Genomic DNA, 25,052 nt, shown 5'->3' on the forward strand with positions numbered 1-25,052 from the left:
GTCTCAGTGGGGAGGAGTGGGGACAGCTGGGACCCCTACAGGAGATTATTTTTACCTTGGTTACTTCTTAAGTATTGCTTGCTATCTAGGGAGAGGGCAAACTCAATTCCTTTGGAAGATGCTGGAACAAAGATGCAGCCAACTGCTGCTGAGAAGCCCAGGGCTGATAATCTGGAGAATGCAAATGTCTCAGGCTAGGTGTTCATTCCTACTTCCCAGGGTAGGAGAAAATGAGACACTTACTCTGTCCTGGGTTTATTTTAAGAAATATCCTGTCTTCTTGGAAGTAATGCAAAAACCTGTTCTCCAAGTGGTTTTATCTGTCAGCATTTTGTACACATTATACCAGCTCTTACATTCATGCCAGGACTCCAAAGCTAGTTGTTCAACCAACAGTGAGGCTGCACGAAGCTACTCTGCACAGACTTAGTCTAACTATTCCAACTCCAGCAAGCAAAGTCATGTTGGTAGAGACTTCCTGCTGTTGGGGTTTACACAGATAATTGCCAGAATACTTTGAGAGCATTACCTGGAAATTAGGTGGGGAGGAATTTATACAACAGTCAACACCTCCTTTTATTTGAGGGTTTGATGGAAATCTCGCAACCCCAAGGGTCTCGGATCCACCTTGCTCCCTGCCATTTATTATCAAAGAACGCTTACCAGAGGGGTATCCTCAGAAAAGCAAGTTTCCCACAGGAATTCTAACTCTGCATTCTATTCTAGTAACCACTACATAACACCAGCAATAAAATGACCCAATGGGTCAGAATTTGAGATAAAGACTCTCTTATGCTCTATTTTAAAGATTTCTGATACAAGTGAGCAGGGTGAATGGTGTGATGTTTTCACCCTTGAATTTAACGGATCATTCCACCACTGATACATTCCAGCTTAATGGCTTCCTTGGGGGCCAAGAAGAGTCAAAAGCAGGCTGTTATACTACACTCGGAAATGCCCTTTTTTCAAGAAAATCTTCATCTTGGGATCTTTAAGAAGCCAACGCTTTTAGCTTCCCCTTTCAGTGGCCTTCAGAATGGCCAGGCCCCAGTTGACCCCTTTCTCCAGGCACCTGGCGGGAGCCATCCAGAGGAAAATCTTTCACCCTCGCAGGAGAAAGACTGTGGTCTACGTGTGTACCAGGCTAAGGAATCTCTGTCTTTACTAGGGTGGTAGCATTATTATAGGATATCATGAATGGGTAGGCATAGTCAATGGTGTCTTTTCAGCTTTCTTCAACAAGAGTGGCTGGCCAACCTCATGGCTGGCATGTGGGCAGCTGCCCAGCAGTCAAGGAGTGCTCCAGACTGAGTGTGCACAGAGGGGGCAGGGCTCGCACAGCTGAGTGAGCTGCAGCCACAGGTGGGAGAAGGGGATGCTGGCCATGGTGAGAGAGGACGTGGAGTCTCAATGACAAGGGCAAAACCTGTGTTGAAGGAAGTGATCTCAAAGCAGGATCCACTTCCCCCCAGATGTTAGGAGGCCCAGGTGCAAGAACTTACATTTTGAAAAACAAGTCAGATCAGATGGGACTGGCAGACACTAAGGATGGAGACGGAAGGAGGTAGGCATGGTGTTATAAAAAAAGAGGTACGAAAGTGACAGAACTGAACACGGTCTTGAGAAAGAGCAATGGAGGTCCCTTAACAAGCAGAAAGAGACTCAGAACAGAAAAGGAAATTAACGGTGGTCAGTGCCTAAGACCATCAGTGAACAGGTCATAACTGACCTAACATGGACTCATTAATCCCGGGTGAACTGAGCCTGGTACAATGGTAGACCACAGTCTCTCTCCTGTCATCAGAAGCCACTGCCAATTTGGGCGTGAGGGGCAGGGAGCAGATAGGAGGATTGATCTTAACAAGTTTAGTACATATCAAAGGGAAAACCCCTATTCATAAACATTCAATTCACGTACAATGTATAGAAGACTGACAAATAGAGACTAGCATAATTGGGAAAATCATGAGTAACATGCTCACAAATGTTGAATACAGTTTAACACCATTCTGGATGTTAACATGATGTCACTAAGAGAAGTGGAAAAAATGAGAAAAACCCTTCCTGTCCTAAAGTAGGAAAAATTATGAATAACTTGTAATAAAATATGACAAAATAATGTAGCCATTAAGAATGTCTTTCTAGACTATGTATGGACAATGAAGAAATGTTCATGACAGGTTCACAGAAAAATACTACAAAAGTATATAGTTTTGGATAAACAAAGTACATATGTATTCTTTAAATGCCAGATAAAAAGTATATCAAAATATTAATAGCAGTAATTTTGTTATTCACTATCATAATACTTTTCAAAATTCTCTTTAAAAATTCTATTTTATTTTTATCATAAAAAAACATATACAATCTTTCCAAAGTCATTCTGCATTGCAGAAGGCATGTTCACCTTAGGGGAGTAGAGGCAGAGAATACCTTTCAGTATGCAAAGCGTCACTAAAGACTACATGAGCTCAGCCAGGCGCGGTGGCTCACGCCTGTAATCCCAGCACTTTGGGAGGCCGAGGTGGGTGGATCACCTGAGGTCAGGGGTTGGAGACCATCCTGGCCAACATGGTGAAACACCGTCTCTACTAAAAATACAAAAATTAGCTGGGCATGGTGGCAGGCGCCTGTAATCCCAACTACCCGGGAGGCTGAGGCAGGAGAATTGCTTGAACCTGGAAGACGGAGGTTACAGTGAGCCGAGATCACGCCATTGCACTCCAGCCTGGGTGACAAGAGCGAAATCTGTCTCAAAAAAAAGACTACATGGGATCATTCAAAACCAGCCTGGGCCACATGGCAAGACATCATCTCTACAAAAAATTTAAAATTAGCCGGGCACTGTGGTATGCATCTGTGGTCCCAGCTACTCAGAAGGCTGAGCCAGGAGGATGGCTTGAGCCCAGGAAATCAAGACTGTAGTGAACTGTGATCACACACTGCACTCCAGCCTCGGTGACAGAGGGAGACCCTGTTTCAGAAAAAAAAAAAAAAAAAGACCAAATGAGCTCCACGACCATAAGAAAATTGAATTGGAGAGAGTAAATCAAAGAAGCAAAAGTACGAGGATGGGAGGGGTAGTTCAAAATTATGCAGCTTAAAAAAAAAAACAATCATCCACTTGTGCAGTGAGCGGCAGAGAAAGAAACAACGGCACGGGGCAAGGCCCCAGTCGTGTCACTGGGCAGAGGCTTTGCCTACAATGAAATACGGCTTCTGAGCTTGGACTCTTTTAAAGGCCCCGGGGTCTACATCTGGCTGACCCCAGGCAGCTAGTGACATGCTGAGGATATAACTAAATTCCACCCAAAGTGACTGATCCCATGCCTGTGATGTGCAAAAGCACTGTGACAGCTGGGGTTTAAGAGAAATGGGCAAACTCCCAGTCCTTATTCTTGGAAAGCACAGAGTGGTGGGATGGGGTGCGAGGCTATGAACATACACAGTGGCTCCTGGAGCACTAGGGTCCCGAAGGGGAGTGTGGGACAAGGAAAAGGTCTGTCTCAAAAGGCCACTACTTTCATGGGGGAAAAAGGGTGGCCTTCCATCAAGAAGTACAGAGGCACAGAGCCATTTGGGCACTTCCATATATCGAGCTGGAGGCCTTGGTTATAAAGACACTTTACACTCTTCTAAAATCCACAAGCTGCAGGCAGTGTGACTGCTCAAGTCTGGCACAAGGGGTCCCAAGGGCCAGGGTGATGACTCAGCCAGGGGTTTTAGTCCTTCAGGCCTCAGTGACTTCACAATCAGAAAGCCTGAGAGCCCCGCCTCCCCGCCACGCACTTCTGCCTACTGACTCAACAGTGCTGATGGCAGAAGTTCCCAGGGACCTCTGCAGTCCCATAGACAAGTTTTACAGCCCACCACTCTAGGTCTTACAGCAAAAGCAACATTACACGGAGAGGGGTGCGGGAAGAGGCAGGGATCAGAGGTTCTGCAGGAGGAGGGAGGGGGTGGGGAGGAGGCAGGGATCAGAGGTTCTATAGGAGGAGGGAGAGGGGTGGGGCGGAGGCAGGGATCAGAGGTTCCGCAGGAGGACGGAGAGGGGTGGGGCGGAGGCAGGGATCAGAGGTTCCGCAGGAGGATGGAGAGGGGTGAGAGGCGGGGACATGTGGGGAGGAGAGGACATGAGGCTCTACCACAGGTGCCATTCCCTGGGCTGAGCAACCACCAACTGCAGAACAGCTTCCAGGCACAGTGGGGAAGTTGCCCAGCCAAGGAACAACTGCCAACAGAGGCCCCAATGCAGGCATGGCAAAGACCACAGCATCGGGCCTCAGCCAGGTTAAAGCAACTTGGGAGCGCCGGGATCCCACCCACTCACACCAGGCAGAGGCCCAAACAAATAAACAAATAACCCACAGGCCGAAAGTGGACAATGCTGTCCCAGGAAGGAACCCAGTGAGATCTTTACAGTGTGAATCTGTTGCTGAAATGGTTTGCAGTCAGTAAACCGTTTTCAACTTTTAATGTCATGAGAAAACATTAAGTCCAAAAGAACATAATATAATACCAATGAGTACGTATGTGGGTGTAAAATCCTAAAATATTAACTGAGATTATAGGTATGTTTTTCTTGTTATTTTCCTCTTTTCCATCATTTGCTGTGTAGTCTAGAATGACATGTCACGTTTTCAATGAGAAAACAATAGTAATGACTAAAAACACCTAACATCCTGGAGCACCAGCCAAATGAAAGTCCTTTACATAGTTTATCTTTTCGCCCCCTTATCAGGTAGGCAATACCTTGCATTCTAGAGACAAGGAGACGCAGGCTTGATTACAGCTCAGTAATTCTCAATGCTGGTTGCACATTAGAATCATCTGGGGAGATTTTTGTAAGTCATAAGGTCTGGCCCCACCACAAATCAAATAACTTCTATAACATTCTCCCAAGGAACGTCCCCAAGGGCATTAGACCAATGAAAGGTGCGGCTGGGGTTCAAGTCTCACTGCCTCCGAAGCCTTGAACTGCTCTCTGAATTAGATCAACAAATTCTGGGGAATGGCGTGGCGGCGAGGGCAGTGGGGAGAGGGTGTAAAATACAGAAGAGGGCACAGATGGCACTGTGCCCTGTTGTAGGGGGCACAGGTGACATCACACCTGCCTCATCGGGGGGGCCAAGCTCTTCCCACTGACTCAACTCGGCCCCCTCACGATGCTCCCCCAGGGCAAGGGCTGCATCCTGATCATCCTTCTATGCCCCTGGCACCTAGCAGGCACCAAATAGTATTGACAGGACCACAACACATGCAGCACTCAGTCATCACCAATGACCTGAAATTCAGGAAGCTAACAAGACACCCACTTTTGTCTCAGCTAATCATCACCATGACCATCAACAACCTGTGAGGGTCTTTCTATCAAAGGAGATCTTATTAGCTGAATACTGAATGGTTTCATTCACCAACGAATAAATTTGTTTCTCTAAATGAATATAAATATAAAAAGATGCTAGCTACAGATTAAAATCTAAAGCAACAGTCTTGTCTAGGAAGCCCTCTCCAAGCCCGTCTCCTCACAGGTAACCTCTGTCATGGGCTGCACCCTCTGCCCACCCCCTTCACCCAATCAGACCATCGCCATCACCCCCATGCCACTGTGGGGACCAGCTCAGGTCCCTACCACTCTTCCTGTCCAGGTTTCCAAAGGCCCAAATTCATTGTGTTCAACAAGGCACAACGTCAAGATCTCTGTTTCTACATGTGTAAAATGGGGATGGACAGTCCTGCCACTGCAAGGACTGTGAGGCTCACATGAGACAATGTACTAGGAAATACCCAGAAAACAGAACTCGCTGCTCTTCAAATGCAAAGAACCACCAGCATCACCCCATGAGTAGCTATTAATTCCTCATAATAATATTTTTCTTTTAAATCCCAATTACAATCTGTTGGTCACCTGTCTCTGCCTCACAGAAGCAGAGGGCAGACAATCCCCATCAGCTCAAGGTTCCCATCACCAGGGTTTCCCTCCATCGAAGCTTTGCCACAGTCACTGTGAGTACCACCTGCTCCACTCAGCTCAAGTCTTCCAATTCTGTTCACCCAAATCAAAGACTGACATAAAAAACCAGAAGCCAGTGGATATCAAGGACATCTTCACAAAAACCAGAGAACACCCGAAAAGCGTTTCCTCCTGAAGCCAGCAGGATGAGTGGGAGTTGATGTCTCTCGACGTGTTTCCATCATCACTCGGGAGGGCGGTGATTCATCAGGAGACATGCCCACACCCTGCGTGCAGAAATGTGTTACAACAAAAACAGGTATCCTATCTATCCTATCCTATCCTATCCTACTGGAGCCAGGGCTCCTCTGACACGTGCCTTTTCACCACACTTGGGCAGCATGGAAAGAAAACATCAGTCTGCACACCCTGTGGGCAGGTCCGCAGGGAAGCTCTCCACTGCCTCGCAAGTGCAGCGTCAGTGAGCCAGAACCAACCAGGGAGCTGGCCCTACACAGTGGGAGCTTCCATGAAACAGGCTTTAAGTTCCCTGCCGGCACTGCATTCGGGCCTCGGAAATGGCTATGGAACTGGCTCTCACATCTCAGAAGAAACTTGTTCTTTAAACAAATTTGTTCATTTATTTGAAAAGAAATGTTTTAAACAAAGTTCCCGCAAGATTAGAACACTGGCACTTTAATTTTCTGAGCCTCTAAGGTATCCTGGGAGTTAAATTAGTTTTCTTACCCTCCTTCTAAATATTTCCTCTTCCAAAAAGCACAAGGAGAGTCAGCATTGCAAACGAGAGCAAAGCAGAGGGTTCCATGCCAACCTAACTTAATTTTCACTGGACATTCACAGACTGATATTTTCCCACTCACTCATTTATTTACTCAACAAACATTTAACAAACCCAGGCAGTCCACCAATTCGCACATAGGCCTGGGAACACCTTAATCCATAAACTCCTGGAAATTTTCACTTCTCCCCCAGTCTCCCCACCATCACAAGCAACTTTTTTTGTGAAAAAACTTGGAACTCCTAGAAAATTCACTGGTTCGAGAGGAGACAAAGAAAAGCTACGAACAATGGGGCACAGCCCAGGAAATGACCTGAAGAACAGCCTCATAGTGAGTGGGGCCTGCTAGACACAGCCAACATCACACAACACCAGCTCCACGCCACACACATGCACGGCTGCATTAAATCCTCACAAGGAAGCAATCAAGTCACAATTGCTAATCCTCTTGTAGGAATAAGAGTGCGGAGTGTAGCTGGCAGATTATATTGCCCGCCGTCACATAACTTGTAATAGTGAAGCCAGGATTTGAACCCAGGTCATCTAATTCCTGAAACCCTATTCCCTGCCAGGTGCCAAACTGACTCAACTTTGACCAAGCTCATTCTCCCTGCTGCCTGATAATTCTTACTTTATTTGTTACCCTGTCTGAAATCCTACAAATATAAAAGAGTCATGAGTTAAGGGACAACCTCTTCTTAAATGTGATACCCCTGTAAAAATGAAGCCCATTAATTATTATTCATGCAGTGGAGTGAATCAACGTAATCCATCCACTTCCCATCCAGCCAGCTGCTAGCCAAGACCCTCTGGCTGTGAGGTAACAGGAACTTTATCTGGAACTGAGGAAAAGTGGGTAATTTTGGCTGCAGGATCCAACTGGGGCTTCGGCGGAAAGTTGTGGAAAGGATACAGATAGCAGAGGCCTGGAAAGGGTATGTGGAAGGAAGTGGCAGATAAAGCAGATGGATTACATGTTACATTAGAGATACCATGTCCCTGATACAAGTAGGGAAAAAGTGTCAAAACAACATTATAGCAATCCTTAAAAAAAATTATAACATAAAAATAAGTGTATACAAAGAATTGTAGTGCAGGAAGAAGTGAGGCATTTGTCTCTAGACAGAAGAAGATTATGAATGGTTCCTTCCATACTTTGACAATTTTTAAATAATGAGTATGTACTGCTTCTGAATTAAGGGAAAGAAAATCTCTTTTAATGAAATCAACAAAGAGGGAGAACAAAGGAAGGCATGAGGGTCCCAGGACAAGCCAAGCCCACCTCGAGTCTGTCTAGGAGAAGCTGATAAGCAGGTACACCGGGCTTCATTATGCCTTTCTCATTTGTGCATGTTTGGAAATTTCCAAAATTAAATGTAAAAACAAAGGACTTCAACTGGGGCTGACCCAAAAAACACTGAGGAAACTCCACTACCTGCACCAAGTACCCTACTCCACAACCCCAGTGCCAGGACAGCCCCAAAATGCTGTAAGTGACAGCCACATGTTAACTAGTTAAAGCATCTTTTACATGGGATTAGGTTGAGCCCTATGAAACTGTCAATATTCAGCCATATTTGATACGACAGAAAAACAGCCAAGAGTCAAGGATGTGTAACAGGCAGACCTGTCCTTAACTCTCCCGGCAGTGTCCTGAGACACTTCTCTGGGCCTAAGTCTGAATCAATGGCAAGTCAGACTGAAAAGCAACCCTCTCTCACATGATAGCCTCTACCAGAAAAGCTGATGTGAGTTCCAAAGAACAGACTTAGGAGTAGTTCACAGGCTATTCAAAAGCTGGTGCTATCTAAAACGTTAGGCACACATGGTTAGGAGCTATACATTGGAAGGAACGCAAGTGAATTTTGCGGTTCACTCCTTCCTTACCTTTTGACAGGTAACAACCTCACTGGGGAGATGGAACCCATGCGTGCTGGACAACAGGTGGCATGTCAGTAACCGGGCGAGGCTGGCACGCTGGCCTGTGATCTGTGACTTGGGGCAGGGCAAGGTGGCCCCTTTAGGGGTCTTCAGTGGCCAGCTAAGGGATTTACACCTTTATTTAGAAGCAAAAGTTTTAAGCAAAGGAAGAGCATCCATAAAACATGATCTTGGGCGGACTACTCTGGTCTGTGTAAGAAACATTGGAGGGGACAAATACAGAGCACGAGGACTTCCAGCTTCTCGAGGTCCAGCCTTCTCCTTTTTGGTAGCAAATCAATATGCTTGCCTTACAGCACAATATTTTAATCCAACTCATATAACACCTTTGCGTAAGCAAATGCTGTGACCTTTCATATTCATCTGTTTGTTCCCCGGTCTCTGTTTTATTCTCAAAGAGCCCTGACACACACATAAAACACATGCCCGTAGTTACCATGGGGATTATCTACGCAGTTCATGTCATGCACAAATAATTCCCACCAGGAAACGCCACATTTTATGGTAGATCTTCCTGCCCTACTCACAACTACACTCTTTCACTGGTGACCGGAATTTCAGACGCTCACTCCAGAAGGAACACACTTTTAATCTGACTTCTAATCTGAAAGGAATGTCACAGCCTCTTGGCCTGGCTGACCACCTTGCCTGTCTTCAGTCTTCAATAAGTACCGGTTGTACTTTTCTAATGAGGAGGCCTTCTCTTTATTTGGAGCAGACATGCTAGTGGGCGCTAAGAGAATAGCCTCTATCAGAGAGGAGAATTTCAACTCACTTGAAATTCCTTTCAGGTATCTGGAAACAAATGGCCAATTGCCCACATGCTCGCCTGAATGATCAAAGACTGGGAGAAAACAGTGTCCATGGACCAGGAGGAAGCCAGGGAAGAACAAGGCAGCCCAGGATGCGGGACCAATGCCGTTCCTTCCCACCGCATGAGAGTGCCAGAGGGGGTGAAGGGTGGAGTGGCCCTTTCAGCACACCACGTGGTCCATATTTTATCATCTGTCACAGGCAGTGCTACCTGCATTGCTTTCATTGAAGGTGCCAGACCAATACCATGACCACACACTGTCACTCTGGAGTGCCACCCCAACTTGACCCCGGAGCCAGCCCCACAATATGCCAACATTCAACTCAAATGTTCCAAACCGGGCATAATCAAAACTGTTCCTTTTCTGGTTATGGCCTTGTGACAGTCAGACTCTACATTTTCACAGAATCAGGAGAAAAGGAGAGCACAGATTACATCTATTGTTTGTTTTTTGAGACAGAGTCTTGCTCTGTCGCCCAGGCTGGAGTGCAGGGGCACCATCTCAGCTCACTGTTGCCTCTGCCTCCTGGGTTCAAGCAATCCTCCCACCTCAGCCTCCTGAGTAGCTGAGACTAGAGGCACACATCACCACACCCAGTTAATTTTTGTATTTTCAGTAGAGACAGGGTTTCACCATGTTGGCCAGGCTGGTCTTGAACGACCCCAAGTGATCCACCCACCTCAGCCTCGCAAAGTCCTGGGATTACAGGTGTGAGCGACCATGCCCAGCCACTTCTATTGTTTTTATAAGGAATTCTTAAAGGCTGAAAAGAAACATTTTAACATATGCCCCAAATAATATTCTCTGCAGTCTCCACTGCCATAGAAAAACCTACTGTAAGGACCTCTTCCCTGCTAAAAGTTCACTGACATGCCAGTCATCTGAGACCCAAGACCACATTTTCGTATACAAACAACATGACAAAACTGCAGTTAAATTCCAAGGCAGCTCACAAAAAGCCGTTTAACCCACCTTGCTCCTAAAGTAGGACTGGGCACTCCGGGGCCACCCACCAGCCAGCAGGGCCAGTGATGGCTCAGGGCATCCGTGCTGGCTGCAAGGGTAAATGGGTCCTGTGGGGCTGTGACCCTGTAGAAGACTTAAAATCAGGGACAAATGTAGAAAAAAAGCAAGGAACAAAATAATTTCTTATAAAAATAGACAGCAGATGGAAACCACTTCTCAACTCCCCCTTTCAAGAAGTAAGGAAAGGTGACCTGTGCTGGGCTGGCTTGATGAGGCAAGCAGCCATGCTGGGGAAGCCCACGTGACAACCAACTGCAGGTGGCTTCTGGTAGATGCAGGCAGCTGCTAGGAACTGCGAGTGGCCTCTGGGAGCTAACAGCAGCCTGCATGTCGGCCAAAAAGAGGCCAGGACTCAGTCCTACAACTAGAGAACATGAATTCAGCCAACAACATGAGGGAACGTGGAAGAGGACACTTCTCCAGTCAAGCCTCCAGATGAAAACCAAGCCCAGGCCAGCATCCAGACTGTAGCCCTGTGAGACCCCAAGCACAGGCCCCAGCTGAGCTCTGACTCCTGCTCTGATTCCTGGCCCACAGAAACATTGAGAAAGTAAGATGTGTGTTGTTTTAAGCCAGAGAAACAGATGACCAATAAATGGTCCAAACACTCTTGTGTGATAATGAGTGAACTGGTGTTCATTTGCTCACTGAATCCTTGGGGGGCTAAGAACCAGAGCAGCAACCTTTCTTTAATACATTGCTTCAGTGGTAGGGATAACCACAACTTCGCCTGAAGCTATTTCGTCTTAATGGAGTCTGAATGATTTGAAAGTAATTTCCTCCTCCTGGAAAAATGGCATACATTAAATAGCTGTTATTTCATTTTTTAAAAAATTGGGTGATCTTCCTTGGGCCATGGTCGTAGGAAGTTATGGGAGTATAAAGATGAGACCACACATTGTCCCTGCCCTCAGAGTGCACAGTCTGGAAAGAAAGAAGCAAGCAAGTAACTGTTCACAATGATTGATCCATGCAACAGCTACCTATTATGCACCTACTGTGTGCCCTCCCTCTTTGCAGAGGCTGAGGAAGAGCAGGGAACAGAACAGAAGACAGAAGACAGAATGTGATAAACCAAACAACAAGCGTGGCCAAGACCAAAAGGCCTCCAGGAGATGTGGCGCCTATGTTGCCATCTGGCACCTGGCCTGATTCTCTTCCAACAGGAAAAGATGACATCATGGCGGTGCCCAGTAAGCCACAAATTTCCCCGATTCAGACAGGGTTCAGGACTTGTGCCCCAACACCACCCAAGGGCTTCCCCTCACACCTTGATAATGCACTGCCCAGCCCAAGAAGCAGAAGACTCTGACTTAGGCTACTAACTCAGATGTCAACACCCAGCCCCAGTGTTAGGTAACACCGGAAGATGTTCTAAAATAGTCTGTTAAGACAGCAGAAACACATCTGACTGTGGCAGCAGGGGGAAGAATGCAGAATGAACTCACTCTAATTTAAGTCATGCTACTAATTAAGGACCTAAACAGGGAAGGAAAGAAAAGGGTGCTCAAGGCTCACACACCCCAACACACAGTGGCTTCTGGCCTGTGCAGAATGTCCTCCCACTTCCCTGCTGGCCAGCAGCTAATTTTACCCACTGTCTTTGGGAAGGTGCACCTGGTAATTCTGCACCTTTGTTTCTGACATTTACAAGGTTGTAGCAGCCTCATAAACAAGATGCTTACTTATAGCCTAATCCTCCCCAGGGACTTGAAGCTTATGGGCAGCCCCTCCTTCCTCCTTAATTCTTATTTCAAGGCAGGCTGCTCAAAGTTGCTTACATGTGGCAAAGGTCACTGGCTATATGCCCCAGAAGTCCTTTTGATTAAGAACTCTGTGTAGGCTGCTGAGCCTAAGTATGTGTGCATTCCTAATGTAGCCATAGTCTCAGAATTAATGATATGAACGGCCTCAAATGACTGTAAGAATATAAGAGAGTGGGAGACAAGTCAGGTGAGGGTCACTACACACACACACACACACACACACACAGACACACACACACTTTCCCTCAACTGAAGAGTTTTACCTCTATTTTTTGTGATAATATAGCAATGATAATGATGAAGCCTCCATACTCAGTAAACACTTTTAGTTTAATGGAAAAATGACCAGAGCAATTAGTTTAAAGTATTTTATAGCAGAACTCTTTCCCAAATGTTGGGAACAGGCCCCCATATCTGGCCATAAACTGGCCCCAAAACTGGCCATAAACAAAATCTCTGCAGCACTGTGACATGTTCGTGATGGCCATGACGCCCATGTTGAAGGTCGTTGGTTTACCGGAATGAGGGCAAGGAACACCTGGCCCACCAAGGACGGAAAACCACTTAAAGGTGTTCCTAAACCACAAACATTATCATGAGCGATCTGTGCCTTAAGGACATGTTCCTGCTGCAGATAACTAGCCAGACCCATCCCTTTGTTTCCCGTAAGGAATACTTTTAGTTAATCCATAATCTATAGAAATCATGCTTATCACTGTCTTGCTGTCAATAAATATGTGGGTAAATCTCTGTTCGAGGCTCTCAGCTCTGAAGGCTGTCAGCCCCAATTTCCCACTCCACACTCTATATTTCTGTGTGTGTTTCTTCAATTCCTCTAGCGCCGCTGGGTTAGGGTCTCCGGCCAAGCTGGTCTCGGCACCCAAACTACATCCTATGCCAAACCCAAATAGAAGAATCAGATAAAAATGAAGCTACTCATATTTAAAGAGAGTTAGGGGACAGACAGCCTCACTGGCCAGCCTTGACCACCCCCCTGCCCCACTTGGCTCTTATGCCCACTTGGAATTAACTCTCAAGCTGCAAGGAACAGCCTGAAACACCACTGCCCTAGAGCAGATGGTTACAGCGCCTAAACCAAGAACAAGTTACAGCAGAATTCCTAAGTAAAAGGGAGAGAAGTAAGGAGAAGAGTGAGAAGAATGGGAGCAAGATGAAAAGTTCTGGGGCAGGAAGAAAACTGGAAGCAGCACTTGACCTTGAGACGTGCAAAGGCTCCAAGAGTCACAGAGAGAAACATGGCAGGATGCATCACAGCAGCTCTGCTGCACGCCAGTGCCCAGGAGCTGGGTGGCGCCCAGAGCACGAGACACAGCGCCCAATGTCCACGCCAGGAATGATGAGGGACAGCTCCAGGCTGATCCTTCCCCAGAGCCTACCCTGGTGACCAGGCCTCAGGGACGGAAGGCCTGGCCAGCTGTAGGATATGAAGAGTTCTGTTTGAAGGAAATGCAGGAATTTAAGGAACACACTAAAGTGAAAAGACAAGCTTGTTTTCTGCTGGGTCAATGGGTCTGGACAGCTAGCCACATGAGTCTGAAAAATTACAGCAGTTGGAAATCTAAAAAAGAAGACAACTGGGGGTTTTAGCTGACAGTTAACTTAAAAAGTCGGCAGACAACTAGCAGTCTAAATGAGTAACATATTCTAGTACAAAACAGAATAACATATACTCTGCTGTCGTTCTGAAAGGCAGACTGTACCTGGAATATGACGGGAATCCTCACCACCTTCTCACCAGAGGACAGCCTCGATCTTGCAGCAAAGATGTCTCAGGAGGGACACAAGGAAGGTTTCGGAATCCTGAAAGGCAAAGAAGAGCCATCAGATATGTTCAGTTTCAACCTCAGAATCTCCAAGTCTGTGGCTGGTACAGTGAAAACGGATTCAGCTCAGCCCTGCAGCGGGAAGCACATGCCACCTTAACAGCAACTGAAGACAGGGTTGATGGCAAAGGGGCCCACCGTGGGGCATCATCAGGGGAATTCAGGGAGAAGATGGGGAGCCAGACTAGATGCCCTCCGCACCAGAGATTCCACCGCTTTACCTCTGAAATTGACTCTCATATTTCAAAGAGGAAGATAAAAAAGCATCACGCCGGCAATTTCCACAAATCTAGGGCACAGTCGTAGGCATGCAAAAGCTCTGAGGCCCTGGTCAGGGGCCATGAAGGGGAACGAGTCCGCTCCTGACACTGGTATTGACCAGCAAGGCCAGCAGGGGCAGAAAACCTTAGCTGGTGTCTTCTGAAAACACTTGGACTCCAATTCGTACAATCAAGAATTTGGTGATGGAGTTCTGTGGGTACTATTAACAGCTGCCATGGCAGCTAAGCTCCTGAGGACACGCTACGAAGAACCTCATAGATGCGTGGCATATAAAGTCCTTTGTTTTCTAAATCTTACCATTTACACTCTGCACAGATTCTTGCACTCACCCAGGAGCTGAAGAGGTTTAATTAAGCTGTCTGAAATATGATTTGCACTTAATGTGAACCCAGACAAAATTATCATTACACAAAAAATGCACATAAAGATGCTAATCAACAGCTCGAGTTTTATAACTTAGACAGCAGCAAACCAGATTTCCCACAATTGGAATCTGATTCTATTCCCACCTACATCGTCTTTCATACATTGATATTTCATTCTACGCTGATATTTCATTCCTTTTCACCTTCTATGTTGAAAATGTCAAACCTACAGAAGTTGAGTGAATACTTACTCTTTATCTACACTTCCCAATATTTAACATTTTGCCATATTTGCTTTATCCCTCTTTAGACAAATATATGCTTTCCTCATGACCATTGTGATAAGCAAGCTATAGCCATCATGACAACCGGCGGCTACATATGTCAGTAAGTAACTGCTAAGAATTACATTGTGTCACCAAACTGTAATGCCATGATCACACCAGTGGAACTGAACATTAATTCAATAGTATTTAAAACACAGTCCACAATCAAATGTCCCTAACTGTCAATTATTGCTATTTCTTGATGCTCTATCATGTACCATGAGAGCACCGAGAACAATGAAGGTTGATAAAGTCAGGCTCACGGCCCACCAGGGACACAGCATCCTGGTGCCCCACTGCAGGGTGGGTGCCAAGGGGCCATGATTGGGATTCGTAGTTTAAGAAGTTAACTCTGGAAAAAAAAAAGGGGGGGAGGCAGAATCTAGAAGAGAAACAACTGACAACATTTGCTGCCAGTGATAAAATTTGAGCTTTCAAGAAAAAAATGGGAATTTCAGAAAACTTGTATTCATCACCAAGATGTGGACAGCTCCCTAAAAGTTGAATTTTCTGATGACACTGGGGGTGATGTTAACAAATGTGATATTTTAAAAATAAATGATGACATGTGCCAGCATTTGGAAGATCCACGTAATTCAGTAAAACAGAATCCTAAATGCGTAGACTGATTTGAAGTGCAGGACAGACCCATTATTTTAGAACAAAGAGCTTACCGAGATGGCTTCAGATTCCACAGTGGAACCCACTATTGCCTGTGGAGTTTTCATGTAGTATCAAGAAAGAATATCTACAATCACCTGAAAAGGCCACTAAAGTGTTCCTCCTTTCCTAGGTACATCCCTGTGAAGCCATATTTTCCTTATATACTTCAACTAAAACAACACGTCCAAACTGACTGAACGCAGAAGCACATATATGAATCCAGCTACCATAAGCTGAACATTAAAGATGCTGGCAAATACGTAAAACAATGCCGCTCTTCTCGCTGAATTTTTTTTGTTCTGCAAAATAGCTATTTTTCATAAAAATGTTACTTATAGTAACACAAAATGGGTTAATCCTTGTTATTTTAGGTAAATTAAGACATTTATTTCAAGTTGTTCTAAATTTTAATTTTTTTTTTTTAGACAGGGTCTCACTCTGCCACCCAGGCGACAGAATGCAGTGGCACAATCTTGGCTCACTGCTGCCTCGACCTCCCTAGACTCAGGTGATTCTCCCACGTCAGCCTCCCAAGTAGCTAGGACTACAGGTGCACACCACCACGCCTGGCTAATTTTTGTATTTTTTGTAGAAATGGGGTTTCGCCACATTGCCTAGGTTGGTCTCAAATTCCTCCGCTCAAGCAAGCCACCTGCCTCAGCCTCTCAAAGTGCTGGGATTACAGAGGTATGCCATTGCACCCAGCCTAAATTTTAATTTCCAATTCATAAGTATTGATAGACACAACCCACATAAGCAAAGCTTCTTGGAGTCCTCCATACTCTTTAAGGGCATCAGAGGGGTTCCAGACCCAAAAGTTTGAGAACCACTGCTTGAAATGAACACGGCCAAGCTTAATATATGCTCAACAGGAAGAATGCTGCACTCCTGCCTCTTAGGCATGAATTCAGCAGCCTGCTGCAGTGACGCTTGCTCCAGTCACAGTCTCCTGTCGTGGTATAAAAGCAGTTAATGCTAAACTTAAAAGTCTAGAGAAAGGCATGCCATATGTTAAGCCAGGATGAACTCATCAGGATTAATGGGACTGGAATGCATAGCAAATAAATTCATTAACACCGCTTTTCTTTAATCCAAGAATGTTCCAACCAATTTATTGTAATTTTTGAGATTTGAAAATTCCTTTGTTAAAAGCAGAGTAATGCAATGCTACGCCTCAGACATAAAGAGTTTAATTCCATTTGTTTCATAAATATAGCAAGCAGCATTCCAACACTACCCTTGATGGGCTTCCAGGGGTACGTGGGGACTGTAAAAGTGTGATTGTGACACCATGTGGCTACATTATAATACAGTCATGTGTCATGACTTAATGACAGGGATGTGTTCTGAGAAATGTGCCTTTAGGCGATTTCATCCTTGTGTGAACATCCTGGAGTGTACTTAGAGGGTACTGACAGAAACCTAGGTGGGATAGCCTACTGCACACTCAGGCTGCATGGGATAGCCTTGGCTCCTAGCCTACAAACCTGTACAGCATGTTACTGTACTGAATACTGTAGGCAACAGTCACACAATGGTAAGTATCTGTGAATGGAAACATAGAAAAGGTACAGCGAGAATAAGATACAAAAGATAAAAATTGGTACCAGCTTATAGGGCACTTACCATGAACGAAGCCTGCAGGACTGCAAATTGGCATGAGTGTCATTGAGTGAGGGGGGAGCGAATGTGAGTGAGAAGGGAGTGAATGTGAGTGAGGAGGGAGTGAATGTGAGTGAGGAGGGAGTGAATGTGAGTGAGGAGGGAATGAATGTGAGTGAGGAGGGAGTGAATGTGAGTGAGGGGGGAGTGAATGTGAGTGAGAAGGGAGTGAATGTGAGTGAGGGGGAGTGAATGTGAATGAAGGGGAGTAAATGTGAATGAGGGGGAGTAAATGTGAATGAGGGGGAGTAAATGTGAATGAGGGGGACAGTGAATGTGAGTGAGGCGGAGTGAATGTGAATGAGGGGGAGTGAATGTGAATGAGGGGGAGAGTGAATGTGAATGAGGGGGAGTGAATGTGAATGAGGAGGAGAGTGAATGAGAGGGGGAGTGAATGTGAATGAGGGGGAAGTGAATGTGAGTGAGGGGGAGTGAATGTGAATGAGGAGGAGAGTGAATGAGAGGGGGAGTGAATGTGAATGAGGGGGAGTGAATGTGAATGAGGGGGAGTGAATGTGAATGAGGAGGAGAGTGAATGAGAGGGGGAGTGAATGTGAATGAGGGGGAGTGAATGTGAATGAGGGGGAGTGAATGTGAATGAGGAGGAGAGTGAATGAGAGGGGGAGTGAATGTGAATGAGGGGGAGTGAATGTGAATGAGGGGGAGTGAATGTGAATGAGGGGGAGATTGAATGTGAGGGGGAGTGAATGTGAGTGAGGGGGGAGTGAATGTGAGTGAGAGGGGAATGAATGTGAGTGAGGGAGAGTGAATGTGAATGAGGGGAAGAGTGAATGTGAGTGAGGAGGAGTGAAGGTGAGGGGGGAGTGAATGTGAGTGAGGGGGAGTGAAGGTGAGGGGGGAGTGAACGTGAGTGAGGGGGGGAGGGAACGTGAGTGAGGGGGGAGGGAACGTGAGTGAGGGGGAGGGAACGTGAGTGAGGGGGAGGGAACGTGAGTGAGGAGGGAGTGAATGTGAAGTCCTAGGACATGACTGCACACTGCCGGAGACTTGAAGCTACACTAAATGTATAAAAAATATTTTTCCTTCTTCAGTCATAAATTAAGCTTAGCTTACCCGTTTTTACTTTACAAACTTTTTTGTAACTCTTTTTTTTTTTTTTTTTTGAGATGGAGTCTCGCTCTGTCGCCCAGGCTGGAGTGCAGTGGCGCGATCTCGGCTCACTGCAAGCTCCGCCTCCCGGGTTCACGCCATTCTCCTGCCTCAGCCTCCCAAGAAGCTGGGACTACAGGCGCCCGCCACCACGCCCGGCTAATTTTTTGTATTTTTAGTAGAGACAGGGTTTCACTGTGTTAGCCAGGATGGGCTCGAGCTCCTGACCTCGTGATCTGCCCGCCTCAGCCTCCCAAAGTGCTGGGATTACAGGCGTGAGCCACCGTGCCTGGCCCTTTTTTATAACTCTTACTTTTTCATAATAACACGGCTTGAAACAAAAATATTACACAAAAGTACAAAAATTTTTTTATGTCCTTATTCTATAAGCTTTTTCTATTTTGAATTTTTTTTTTTTTTTTTTTACTTTTTCAACTTTTTTCTTAAAAACCAAGATGCAGACACACACATTAGCCTGGGCCTACACATAGCCAGGATGACCAATGTCACCGTCTTCCACCTCTACGTCTTGTCCCACTGGAAGGTCTTCAGGGGCAGGAACACACAAGGAGCTATGATCTCCTGTGCTAACAATGCCTTCTTCTGAAATACTTCCTGAAATACCTGCCTGAGGCTATTTTACAGTTAACTTTTCTTCTAAGTAGGACTACACTCTAAAACAACGATAAATAGTATAGTAAATACATAGTATTTACATATATACATAATATATACATACATATATTACATTAATTACTTATATTACATTAATATATACATATATATTACCATGTATGTATGTATTACTATTACATAGTAAAAACTCAATAACACAGTCATTAATTATCAAGTATTATGTACCGTACCTAATTGCATGTGCTATACTTTTAGATGGCTGGCAATGCAGTATGTCTGTTAACCCCAGCACCACCAAAAACACATGAGTGACGTGTAGCAGGACAATGTCACAAAGGCTAAGACATCAATAAGCAACAGGAATTTTTCAGATCTATTATAATCTTATGGAACTACTGTCATAGATGACTTCTATAATCAACCAAAACATCATTACGGGGCTCATGACTGTATATTTACAGTGGACACCTGGCAAGCCAAGAGAAAATCCATGCATAAAATAACCCCAAAATATCAGAAAACGTATCCCACTGAACGATTTGTAAATCAGAAGGAGTCAGGTCTTTCCACTAAGTACACTTATAAGAACCACTAAAAAAATCTTTAAATTTATTTTATTAAACATAATGCCCAACTTTTTGGCAACTTAACATAGCAGTTTCGCCTGTTCTTATCCTATTCTTCACTCAACAGTTATGTACTGGGTGCCAGGTGTAGTTCCAGAAACTGGGGATGCAGCAGTGAACTAAGTAGACCAAAATCCCCATCTTTGTGGAGTTAATATTCAATTAATGGGAATGCCTCTTCAAAAAATAAGAATGGACCAAACAGTAATGAGGGCAGCACACTTCTCATCTCCTAAAGTAACTGCATGAGACAAGGAGAAACAGAACGAGCCCCAACTATAGACACAGGTGCTCCTTCCCAGCAGGAGGTCGATGTCACAGTTATTGGTGACGCGCTGAGGGGGTATCAAGAATGAAGCTACAAGGGACCACAGTTCAAGGCAGTGGGGAGACCTCTGTGAAGTCAACCAATAGCTACAACCAATAATTCTGGTGACAGCCGAGCCCTTTGGGAAGGCCAGATTCCTGTGGAACAGCCCAGGCAGCTCCCGAGGGGATATGTCGGGAGTGTCAGAATGTTGGAAAAAGAGGGGGTTTCTAGTCTGAAAAGGCAAACTACAATTAGTTTAATTTTTCCTTTGACATAAATATTGTCTTGAAATTTCCATGAGTTTTTTGTTAAAAGCATTGGGCTAAGAGACTGAAATAACTTTTCTATTCAAGGAGGGCGATGGAGGACAGAAATCAAAACCTAATGTGGACAATAAAGACTTCAGCGTCCCTGGAACCACAAGGGCAGGCCCCAGGCATCACCGAAGAATCCAGAACTGCCCTCTGAGGCTCTCGCGGTCTGAGGCCCTTCCGCCCCTTTTGTGATGGGCCCCACACATGGCACCACCGGACTGCATCAATGGCTGACCATCCCAGCGGCTGTTCTGCAGACAGACTGAGAGCTGCAATTCCCAAAGAGTTTTCTGGACCACAGAAACGGAGGCATCCCCTCTGTCCTTGAGCCTTCCAGTCCTGAAAGTCCAAATCTTAGATTTATCCAGACTCTTGTTAACTGCAGTAATACAGAGTAATGGCAAGGGGCACAAATGGATGGTACTAGAAACCAAAACTGTCAAGTGACACATTCCCCTGCATTCCTGACGGACCCACACTTCCCGACTTCCGTAGTTCCATCCCAGCATAGCATATTCTCAGCCTGCCAGTTTCCCAATGATCACGCCCTGTCCTTCACCTGATGACAGTGAATGTTCCAGCTGTTACTCAACAGTTCCCAGGCAAACTCATAGAACGGATTCGTCTCCACGTGAGAATGTCAATAGTTGTTCCCCTACTTTCTTTAAGATTATTTCATTTTATATTTCACATTGACAGACAAAATTGTATGTATTTACTATGTACAACATGATATTTTAAAGTGTATACACAGGTTGGGTGTCTCTGACCCAAAAATCCAAAATCCGAAATGCTCCAAAATCTGAAACTTTGAGCACCAACATGATGCTCAAAGGAAATGCTCACTGGAGCATTTCCAGTTTCAGATTTTTTTGGATCAGGAATGCCCAACTGGTAAGTATAATGCAAATAGTTCAATCTGAAAAAATCCCGAATCCGAACTGCTTCTGGTTCCAAGCATTTTGGATAAGGCATCCTCAACCAGTACACTGTGAAATGACTGAATCTGGCTAACTAACATATGCGTTACCTTGCACGGTTACCATTGTTGTGGTATTCTCCTAATTTCTAATGTCTGTCGTGGTTCCACTGTTATTTGGAACCTATACCAGCTCCTATCCACTCCCTGAGGCCACAATAAAATGTAAATGCAAAAGCTGTTGAAAAGACCACACAATCTATATAATATTTGTGGTTCTACAATACTTACTAGCGGGTGGGAGATTACAAATGCTAAAGGAAACGTGGTCAAGGAAGAAACAGTAAGATATTTATCCTACCTCCAGCCCTTCAATAATTAAAATTACTCCAGCTCATTTTGCACCCAGGAAAAGACCATTTGGCTCAAAATTGCATGATTCATCCATCCTTTGAGATTCAAAATACTCTGAGAAAAGGCTACAAACTCCTTCTGTGCTGTGCACTGCAAAAGGCTAGAGAAAGCCATTCTAACCTACTGGTGTAAATCTAATGATGGCTCCAAAAGGGGCAACGAGAGAGGCCGCGAGGACAGAGTGGGGGGCTGCAGTGCAGTGGCTCTCAACCCGGGGTGACTCTGTCCCCTGGAGGACATCTGACAATGTCTGGAGACATTTTAGGTTGTCACAATTGAAGGATGGTGGTCAACTAGCAGGCAGAGGCTAAGGATACAGCTAAATCCTACCATGCACAGGGCAGTTCCCTCAACAAAGAACGATCCACGATGTGCCAAGGCAGAGAAAGCCTGCCTTATTGTGTGCAACGGCGACGGCAAAGTGTTCTACAAATTTCACTTGAGTGAGTTTTTTCATGTTTCACTATTTAAATTATAATATTAAAAATTACAAATATTGTCTGCAAAATAGGCACAAACATATTTACAGGAAAGCAAAACTTTGTCATCACACCCCTGGAGAACACCCTCGATGTCCCTGAACCAGATAGTGAATAACTAAGAAGAAACAGGGGAAGAACAGCAGTAAAGGATGAAAAGACGTGGGAGACGAAGACAAGTTTCCCATCGGAATGAATCCAGGCTCTGGTTTCTAAGGTGAAACTGACAGCTTGTCCAGCTGTTGGGGATGCCTTCGCCCTGCAGGCAGCATGGAGAAGATGGGCAGCTTGAAGAGACGGGACTGCCAGCACTACCCTGTGCTGTCATGGGTCTCCCAGCACGGGCAGGAATACCCATCCCCACTTTATGGATGAGATGCTGATGCTCAGGAAAGGTAGCTCAACTCTGAAACTAAGGCACCACTGCCAATTTATTAAAAAGTCCTCTTGTCACAAAAAAGACAGGGTGTTGGTGCTCCTCGGGGAAGGCCATCTTTAGCCGGTGAGAGGCAGTTTTCACCATGGGGAGGGCAGCTTCTCTCCAAGTGATGCTCTGCCGGCCAATGAGAATTTAAAAACACCAAGTCCTAAGCTCGGAGAGCTGAAAGGACCACACAGTCACGGAATGCCGGAATCCTCTCAAGATGGTAAAAGGAAAACCATGACTAACACAGGAAAATAGTGGGGAGAAAGAGGAAGGGAGGACAAGGGCTGGAGGAAGGGGTGGTCTGGAAGAATACACTGATTTTCCACTCAGTCATTTCCCACCTTCCATTTGACATGCTCTCACCAACTATCCTGCACAGCTCCTCTCTGGCTCAGCCAACAATAAATGCACCCGTGAAGTCAGTTATAGGCCCACCGACAATAATAATAGCAAAGGCTAACGCTGCTATTAAGTGCCTACGATGCACCAGTGCCCTCTCCTAAGGCACTTCTTCTTAAATGAGTATGTAATCTCATTTAATACTTAAGCCAAGCCTTTGAAGGTTATACAGCTGTTACACTTGCTTCACATGTGAAAAAACCAGCTGCATAAAGTAGGTTCTATGAAGCGGAATCTCGGCTCAAACCTCAGTGTGTGCGTCTAACTCTAAATCCGTGATGCTCCATTATTTTCAATACTACTGAAACTCTATGCCAGACTTATAATAGCTCCCCTAGGGCAACAGCCATAAGGAAATTATAGCACAAGTTTAATTAGATGCAAGGACGATCCTCCCACTTAGGAAATGCAGTCAGAGGCAATGGGATTGAGGAGGCACAGGTCTTGAGGAAGACATTGATATCAATCCCTGCTCAACCACGGACTAGCTGAATAAGCCCGGGCAAGTTACTCTGAATCTCAGTATCCTGCCTTCTCCAATGCAGAAACTACTGCTACGTTCACAGAATTATTTAAGAAAATAAATAGAGATTATATATATAAATATATTAAGCACTTTTCAAAAGAAATTCATTCTTAGATAATTTCTTTGAATAAATGACATGCTTCCAGAAAGACCTTCCCTCCATTACATTCTGTTCTTCAACTGCACTGCCTTGTAGCTGGCATTCTGAAATTTCTCTGCCAAATAGCTAATAAACTACACAAAGAGATAAATGCAGCCAGGGGGAGCTGCTATTTAAAGAAATCCTCTAGTTTAAGTGAAGAATTGTTTGATGTGTGAATAATCAGCTCTTAATTAATGGTTTGTCAATATTTTTAAAGAATTATCTAATTAATGAGCTGCCTGGGTAGACTGTGGCATCCATATGTTTCTGTCTGCCAGTGACTTAACCTAAAAGAGTATAAAATACAGACCTTTCCAGTGAGGAGGTGACTGTGTTACTGAGAAGGTGAGAGAGCTGCTCATGAAGACGAATGAGTACAATACAAACAGTACAATACAATACAGTGGGGCAATCTCAAGATGGCCAGCAGAGAGAGAAAGGAGGCCTGGGGGATACTTCAGGGCAGGGCCAACAGACCCAGCAGGCATTCCCAGAACAGGGCCTGGAGGAGCACAAAGGGTTCAGGGAGCACCAGGGCACTGGCCTCCCAAGAGGCGGGGCAGAGGGGGCCCGCTGTCGATGGTCTAGGCCCACCTTCTCCAGGACCTCTTCTAGGTCTATGACGGTCTTCCCTAAACACACTTACACACTTTGGTCCACACTTGTACACTCTCCCGTGACTCTGTAAATCTGATCCACAGTCCTTTATACTCAGGACCCCTTTCTGCCATCTGCCAGGACACAGGTGGATCTCAGTCCACTACACACAAAAAGAAGCCTCTGTGCACCTACTTATGCCCTGGAGAAAAGCCTGGGAGAGACAGTGTCCCTCAAACATGCCTGGTGGGCTCCCCCAGGATGCAGACAGTAGCCCACCTTACCATTTCCCTGCTCCCAGTTCTTGGGCAGCCTCTTCAAGTTATCCCCACCCTGCTCCTCTTATCCAAAGCTTCCTAACGCAGCAGCATCTATACAGAGAAGGGATCCTGCGGTTCTGGGCCAAGGAACCATCACCCTGTCTAGACTCTCACACCTCTCAAAAGGCAGTGAGTTCAATCATTACTAACCCACCTCTTTGCTGAGTCAAAGCCAAAGTTATTTATCCTTTCTGGGACCTAAGAGATGGTGTGGACTTTCACCAAAACCCAAGAAAAGGATAGCAGCAGTGATGGTTGTACAACAATGTAAATGTAGTTAATGTGATTGAACTGCACACTTAAAAATGGCTAAGATGGTGAGTTTTGTTATATGTGTTGTCCCACAGTTAAAAAATACTTACAATTCAAAACAGAAAAACAAAACAAGAAG

The 25,052-nt window shown here is 45.3% G+C and overlaps 1 protein-coding gene across 8 annotated transcripts in view; it reads right to left on the reverse strand.

The window, feature by feature from the left end:
• The window catches only part of SLC7A1 (solute carrier family 7 member 1), an 84,919-nt gene that overhangs the window by 30,319 nt on the left and 29,548 nt on the right, over positions 1-25,052 (reverse strand). For 7 of the 8 annotated variants that reach the window (XM_055244048.2, XM_055244047.2, XM_055244045.2 and 4 more), the window contains exon 2: positions 14,022-14,121. The gene's annotated coding sequence lies outside the window, so the exon portion shown is untranslated. Of the gene's footprint in view, positions 1-10,480; positions 10,593-14,021; positions 14,122-25,052 lie in introns of those variants that run through there. The other variant, XM_063619245.1, reaches the window with a different exon arrangement.

Source organism: Symphalangus syndactylus, chromosome 15, assembly GCF_028878055.3.
Source record: "Symphalangus syndactylus isolate Jambi chromosome 15, NHGRI_mSymSyn1-v2.1_pri, whole genome shotgun sequence".
Classification (NCBI taxonomy): Eukaryota; Metazoa; Chordata; class Mammalia; order Primates; family Hylobatidae; genus Symphalangus; species Symphalangus syndactylus.